The sequence below is a fragment of the Pelophylax lessonae genome, assembly GCF_965119305.1.
Source record: "Pelophylax lessonae genome assembly, chromosome: 1".
NCBI classification, from domain to species: Eukaryota; Metazoa; Chordata; class Amphibia; order Anura; family Ranidae; genus Pelophylax; species Pelophylax lessonae.
In genome coordinates, this window is record NC_138768.1 from 596947218 (window position 1) to 596954944 (window position 7727).

The window sequence follows — 7727 nt, forward strand, 5'->3', positions numbered from 1 at the left end:
TATCAGTAGGAATAGAAAAATGTTACTTGTCCAGTGAAACTCTGGCTAACAGGCAAAATATGACTGGTATTACATATTCGAGTATCTGTAATGATACATTAACTATCCTCCTGGCAATCTTGTTGTGTTCTGGAGTTGTTCAAGTTATAGAAAGTATTCTATGGATGTGGTAGATTTTCCAACCTCACAGGTGAAGCCATCAGGGAAACTGCTCAATCTCACCAAGCCAGACAGAAGGATCACCAACACCAGAAAAAATTGCTCATAGTGTAGTATGTATTAAAATATATATAAAAAAAAAAAAACAAATTAAAAACACCACCAAACCACAAACAGCGGGGAATGGTGTTTGGACTCTACAACTAATGGTGCAAGTAGTCCATATAAAGTGCATAAGAAAACATGAGACACATAAACGTGCATAGAAAGAAAATATAGGAACCCAATAGGTTCTAAACCCGCGCAAATCAATAACCAAAAACCAAATAAACTACAATGAAGAGCTGTGTGTTGTAAAGTGTAATAAACACCTATAGCATGAAAAAAAAAAACCCCATAAACTTACATTGTATGCCACCCAACTGAGCTCAGAATGGTGGCAGGACCTCTGGCATATAAATAATGCTCTACTGCCGTTTCGCACTACACGCATCATCAGAAGCATAAAAATATCATTCACTATACTTCTTTTTATATGTAAACCTCACAGGATGATCAAATTTCATTCTTTGGGAACAGCATGGGCGTCAGTGTAACGTGAGAATTACCTACCCCGTGAGAAAAACCTACCCTCGTCACTTCCGGCCAGGAACAGCTGAGCAGCGCGCATGCTCACAGCCCCAGATACCTAATGAAACAGCTGAGGACCTGACTAGTGCGCATGCGCACTAGTAGGAAATTATCACGGTGTCCGTGAAAAAAACCTACCCACGCCACGCGTACATTAAAACAGCTGTGCTGCAATATAATTCATCTCCGCTCCTGTCCCTGTCACTGCCCTGATCTTGGCTAGTAAATATAAAAGCGGGTCTCGGCTCCGTGATTTATGTTCTCATACAACCGCCGCCGCTTTAATATTTAGTAGCCGAGATGAGGGAAGTGACAGGGACAGGAGTGGAGATGACTCGTATTGCAGCACAGCTGTTTTAATGTAAACGCCGCATTAGACACAGTGCCGTGCAACCGGAAGTGACGAGGGTAGGCTTTTTTCACGGGTAGGTAATTCTCACGGAACAGTCAGAACATCCATTCCTGTCCCGGCGCCATTCTTTGATGTAATTTCTGGTGCCGTCACCATTTTCTTGTAGTCTAATATATCACTTCCTGTCCGGTGCCATTATTAAATAGATCAAGGAACAGGAAGTGATCCGGACGCCATTTTTAAGGAGACCAGGAAGGAAAAAAAAAAACTGTTTATTTAATAAAATTACGTCTACTCACATCCAAGTCAGAAAAACTGGATTGGGATTGAATAAAAATAGTCCAAGAAGGACTAAAGAATATGGAATAGAAAACTATAAATAAAATATAAAAAAGTATATATTCTACAAAAAATATTTAAAATAACTAGGTGTATATGTGGATTTTTTTTACAAAAATCTGAGATACAAATGTGGGCCAATTATTTAGATGTCACAAAAGAGAAAGAATTAGAATGTGATATCAATTACCCACAAAGAACTCACTTAGTGCCAATAAAACAATTCAAATCCCATTCAACATTTAACCCCATTGGGGAAAAGCATTTAAGTTCATATGCCCACCACATTTCTAATTTAGAAATTTCCCTAGTCTGATGGCAGCCCCTCCAATGAGGTTTAAGTTTAATGATGCCCATACATTTGACCAACTCCAGCCCAGGAAGGTTTCACTCCCTTCCTGACCAGGCCATGTTTTTGCTATATGACACTGCGTTGCTTTAACTGTGCAATTGTCAGTTAAAGCTTGTGCGATGTTGTACCAAATAAAATTGATGTCCATTTTTGTCGGTGATACTTTTGTCTGGCTTGATGAGATTGAGCAGTTTCCCTGATGACTTCACCTGTGAGGTTGCAAGATCTACCACATCCATAGAGTTGATACGGGGAGAGGTAAATGGCGCTGCCTATTATAGATGTAAATAACAGATATAGTGTAGGTGAGGGATTCAGCCCAGCAATAGGTATAATCACAGTATTAAAAATCCAGCACTATATAATACTAAATATCTGCTGGATTATAGTCAGGAGGTAGGCTGCAGCCATCACTTTGATATTCTTCCCTTATCCTAAGTGCGGATCTTCTTCTATTCTCACATCCATAGAGTATCAGACATACTGTAACTTCATAAGGAAGACCATTGAATACTGAATGTGCTTTTGCTGTCCTATAACTTAGACAGCAACTGGTTCTGGTGAGTGTGCACTTCCTATATTTGGTGAAGAGTAGACAACACACAGATGGTGATTCACTGAGATTGTGGAGTAATAACACTGGAACTATTTCATTTACACTTATGGACTTTTATTCACATTATTGTGATCTATTTTATTTGATTTAAAACTCAGTTTTGTTTATGCACATTTGTATACTTGTTGAAGAGTATCACTATAATTCATACAGCACTGCTTTTTTATGTACTTTTTTATGTACTTATGCACTCATATTGCAAGCTGCTTTTTCCAGACCACTAAGGCTACATTCACACCTGAGCGTAGCGTTTTCGCGCGTTTTTACCGTGATTTTGCCGCGATTTTTACCGCGATTTACAGGCGTTGTTTGTGCAGGCGTTTTTAGATTGAATAGAAACCAATGGAAAATGCCTGTAATCTGCCCAAAAAGAAGCTCATGTACTTTTTTTTAGCGTTGGGCGTTTTGCTTACATCGTCAAAACGCTCAGATGTGAACAGGGGCCATTGAAATGAATAGGATTTGTCTTGTTGGGCGTTTTGAGAGCTGATCCTAGAGCAGAAAAACTCCCCAAAAACGCCCCAAAACGCCTAAATGTGAACGGAGCCTTAAGCCCTGACAGCTGAATTTTTAGATTATATAGAAAGTATTACACATGAATCTGGGAATTCTTTGCGGAGTTTAAGGACCAGAGCTGTGATAGTTTCACCTGTAAAAATGGTAATAATCCGTGCTTAAAGATAATAAGAAGTCCAAAGAAAAGCTGCCAGCATCTGATATTGACAGTCAGTAAAAATGATACAATTGGATTTGCATGCGGCGCTTAAAAGTCAATCCATTTTCATAAAAAAGTGCGATCCAAACTGCTTACCAGAAGGAAAGAAATAACAAGCCTGTCATCAATTGAAGCTGGTTTTGATTCTTTTTAAACAAAAAGGCATCTCATGGTGTAGTAAATTTGATATTGGAAATGAATCCAGAGAGACCACCACCAAGAACCCATTAAAGAACCACACAACACTTGGAAATGTCCAAACAGGCTGCTTACCAGACACAATGTGCTTGTAACCAGTATGGATGGAAAAATACTTCATCCGACTTATATTGCAGGCAGTCAGGATAAACCAGATTAAACCAAATTATCAAACTAACTTCCTATAGGAGGCGTGTCTATACTGTAGGAGGGTACCTCAGACGACGGCTCATTGGCCGAAACGCGTCAGTTGACCCTCCTTCAGTTCCTGGGACACAACATAGTGTCCATTACCGCAGATTTTCATTGTGCACCTACTGTTCTTATTGGATTTACATGTAAGTTACTACATTTAAAAGTTTTTATGAAGTATACTGCACTATGAGCCTATTCTCTTTTTGGGGAGTGCATTGAATCCATTTTCAACTCCATGATGCCTGATGTGATGTGGGATGAGAATCTTATCTCCCTGGTATGAGGATTCAGCTGCTCTTTGCCATCAAGACTATACATTCCAGGATTGTCTGCTCTAACTTTAGTGTGTCCGGTAAGCAGTTGGATGTGACACACTATATTTATGCTGTGATTACTACACTATGTGGTACATTTTTTCTTTTTTGTTAACATGCTGAGTCTTTCAAATCTGACATCTGGTTTATGCTGACTGCCTGCGATATAAGTCGGATGAACATAGGCGTGCGCACCCTAATCACTTTGTGTGGTGCCGAATTCCACTACTGCCTGGACTTGCACTTGTGTTGCAGAGGGGCTAGCCAATATGTCATTTACCATCCCCTTCCTTTTCTGAATGAACATTGTGAAATCACTGGAGATTATATGGAGAGAGATGGTCTGACTAACAACTGGCAACGTCCCCTGAAATAAATTTAGAGTAAGAGTGTGGCCAGGATTGGTATCCACCATACCCTGGAAATGGGGATTTGAATGTGCCTATATATTATGAACATTAAGAACCACAGGTTTGAAAAAAAATAACATTTATTACAATACAAAAAATACACAGTTTATGCATATAATTTCTCTACTTATATAAATATTACAGTATATCTGCAATTTGTTTTCCTTTCCTGGGTTTGTGTGGCCTTAGATGGAATGGACCATTGTCCTATCTCTTCCGGTATCTGGCGACCGTTTATGTGAGTGATTTGGATATACATCCTTATCAATTCACTACCATACAGCAGCATTCACATCAAGGAGGTAATTAATGTTTGTGCATTGTTCATTAAATTATTATTCTTCTTATCCATCCTCAATGGCAGAAGGTTTCTGCATGCGTGCTCCACTTACCCAATTGGTGTTACTAGGTAAGGGTGGTCTGCCTTTGTCCCTTATATTTGTGTAAATGTGATAATGCTTGCTATCGGGTTATCGGGCTGTTGTGGGGAGAAGTTAGTTATACGCGCTCCTCTCTTTCAGCCTCTGCCACTTCTCAACATGCTTGTAGCTGTTGGGGATTTCCTCTAGCTGTATTGCGGGTCGCCGTTTACGTCATTTCTGGGTATTTTCATACCAGGACTGACATGGAAGATCATGAAATTACCAATGGAGGTTTTTTTTTTTTGCTATGTTTGGGATTATTTTTCTCCTTTATGTTCCTGATCTTTGTGTGTGCTATTCAGTATATGGAGACCACACGTCTCCTCTGCCTTAAAATTCTCACTTGAAGTGGTTCTAAAGGCAGAAGGTTTTTTACCCTAATGTATTCTATGCATTAAGGTAAACCACCATCTGCAGTGCCCTCCGGCCTCCAGCTCCTCCCTTTACTTACCTGAGCCTGATCTTGATCTAGCAATGTGAACAAGAGCAGAGGCTCTGTCTGCTCTCTTCCTTCGCATTGGCGTAGACACAGCAGTGGGAGCCATTGGCTCCTGCTGTTGTCAATCACAGCCAGTGAGGAGGGAGCGGGGGTGGGCCAAGTTCAGCTGTCTGTGTCAATAGATGCAGACAGCGAGGTGAGAAGTATGAATCCCATCATACGCTAGCTACAGCCCCAGGGTCTGCACCTTGCATGTAGCATTACGAGCTGCAAGATCTGCAAAAAGCTGAAGCCCCCAGAACAGAAGTGGGCAGACGAGGGCTGCAGGCACATAGTAAATGTGTGCATATATATACATTTGAAGCAGACCAGAAGTGGCAAAGAGACTAAAATTCCCTAGGACAGAGGGGAAAGTTGAGGGCTGCTGAAAATATGTTGGATGCAGGCATGTGCAGAACAGAAAAATTTGTTTCATCTAGTTTTGGATAGATTTGTTATGTTACTCATTTTGTTTCATTGATTAATTTCTGAATTCATTTTGTTTAATTTATTTTGGTTAATAATTTTCGAATGAATTCCAAATTTTTAGAACAATTCAAATTAAGATCGGCTGGAGAAATTATAAACTGATTTGAATTCCGTATGAAGAATAGCTGGTTGATATGGAGCAGGCCGGGAAGCTGGCCACTGCATCCTTACAGTCAATGACTCATCAGCTGAAATGTAAACATGAGAATTCCGACAATAATAAATTCTGAAAAAAACAGCGTGAGGTCCCCCCCCCAATCCATACCACACCAAAGCACCTTGTCCCCATGTTGATGGGGGACAAGGACCTCTTCCCCACAACCCTGGCCATTGGTTGTGGGGGTCTGCAGGTGGGGGCTTATCAGAATCTGGAAGCCCCCTTTACCAAGGGGGCCTCCAAATCCTCCCCCCCCCCCATGTGAAAGAGTATGGGGTACATAGCACCCCTACCCATTCACTAAAAAAGTGTAAAAAGTGAATAAAGACAGTGCACAAGTTTTTGACATTTCCTTTAATAACATTTTTTTTAAAAAGTCCCCCGAAATAGATCCATCGTCAATCATGATGCCCGTCGCACTGCCGCGCCCGAAACAATAAAAAGTAACTGACGGTCTGGTCGAACTGTCTGCTCTGCCGTCTGACATCTCTTAAATAGCTAAGGGCCAGTGTCACCGGATGACGTCAGCGTCAGTGCATGTGACCTGGTATGGTTCAAGAGGGGGCAGTTTGCTCGCCCCCCATGCCTGGACTGCCGGGCGGAATACTCTCAGATAAGGGTCTGGTATGGATTTTAGTGGGGGAAGCCCCATACCAAAATGTAAAAAAAAGAATGACGTGGGGTCCCCTAAAATCCATACCAGTCCCTTATCTGAGCATGCAGCCCAACAGGCCAGGAAAGGGGGGGGGGACGAGCCAGTCGCCCCCTCTTGAACCATACTAGGTCACATGCACTGACGCTGACGTCATTGGATGACACCGTCCCTTAGCTATTTAACCACTTAAGCCCCAGAGGATTTAGGTGCTCAAAGACCAGGGCTTATTTTGCGATTCAGCACTGCGTGACTTTCACTGACAATTGCGCGGTCGTGCGACGCTGTACCCAAATGAAATTGACGTCCTTTTTTCCCACAAACAGAGCTTTCTTTTGGTGGCATTTGATCACCTGTGCGATTTTTTTTTTTTTTTTTTTTTTTTTTTTTTTTTTTTTTTTTTTTTTGCGCTATAAACAAAAAAAAGAGCGTCAATTTTGAAAAAATAACAATATTTTTCACATTTTTCTATATGAAATTCCCCAAAAAAAAAAAATATGTAAAAATCTAAATTTTTTAACATTTTAGGCCAATTTGTTTTCTGCTACATATTTTTGGTAAAAAAAAATCGCAATAAGCGTATTTTGGTTGGTTTGCGCAAAAGTTATTGCGATTACTAACTAAGGGAAAGATTTATGTCATTTTTATTGTTTTTTTTTTAACTGGTAATGGTGGCGATCTGCGATTTTTTTTGCGTGACTGTGACATTGGGGAGGATGGATCGGACCCCTGACTAACATTTTTGACACTTTTTGGGGTACCAGTGACATTACTACAGTAATCAGTGCTATACATATGCACTGTTACTGTAAAAATGACACTGGCAGGGAAGGGTTTAACTTTATTAGTGATCAAGGAGTTAAGTGTGTCCCTAGGTGCGTGATTCTAACTGTCAAGGGGCGTGGCTTGTGATGTAGCCACAAAGACATACAATCCTACATAGCAGGATCGTATAGTCTCTGCAGTTACATCAGGGAGAATGACAGGCGGCTTTGTTTACATTAGCCGCCTGCCTTTCTCCCTCTCCAGCGGGAGATCGCGAGTGGCCAGCGGACATCGGAGCCGCCGGTCACACGCACGGGGATGGCCGTGAACGAGCGGGGGTGGGAGCGCGCCTCTGGTGGCGCGCACTCGCCCCCTACAGGCTCCTGGGCGAGCGACGTAGTCGGTTTGCCCAGGAGAGGCTGACTGCCGCAGTAAATATACTGTGGGCGGTCGGCAAGTGGTTAAGAAATGTCAGACGGTGGAG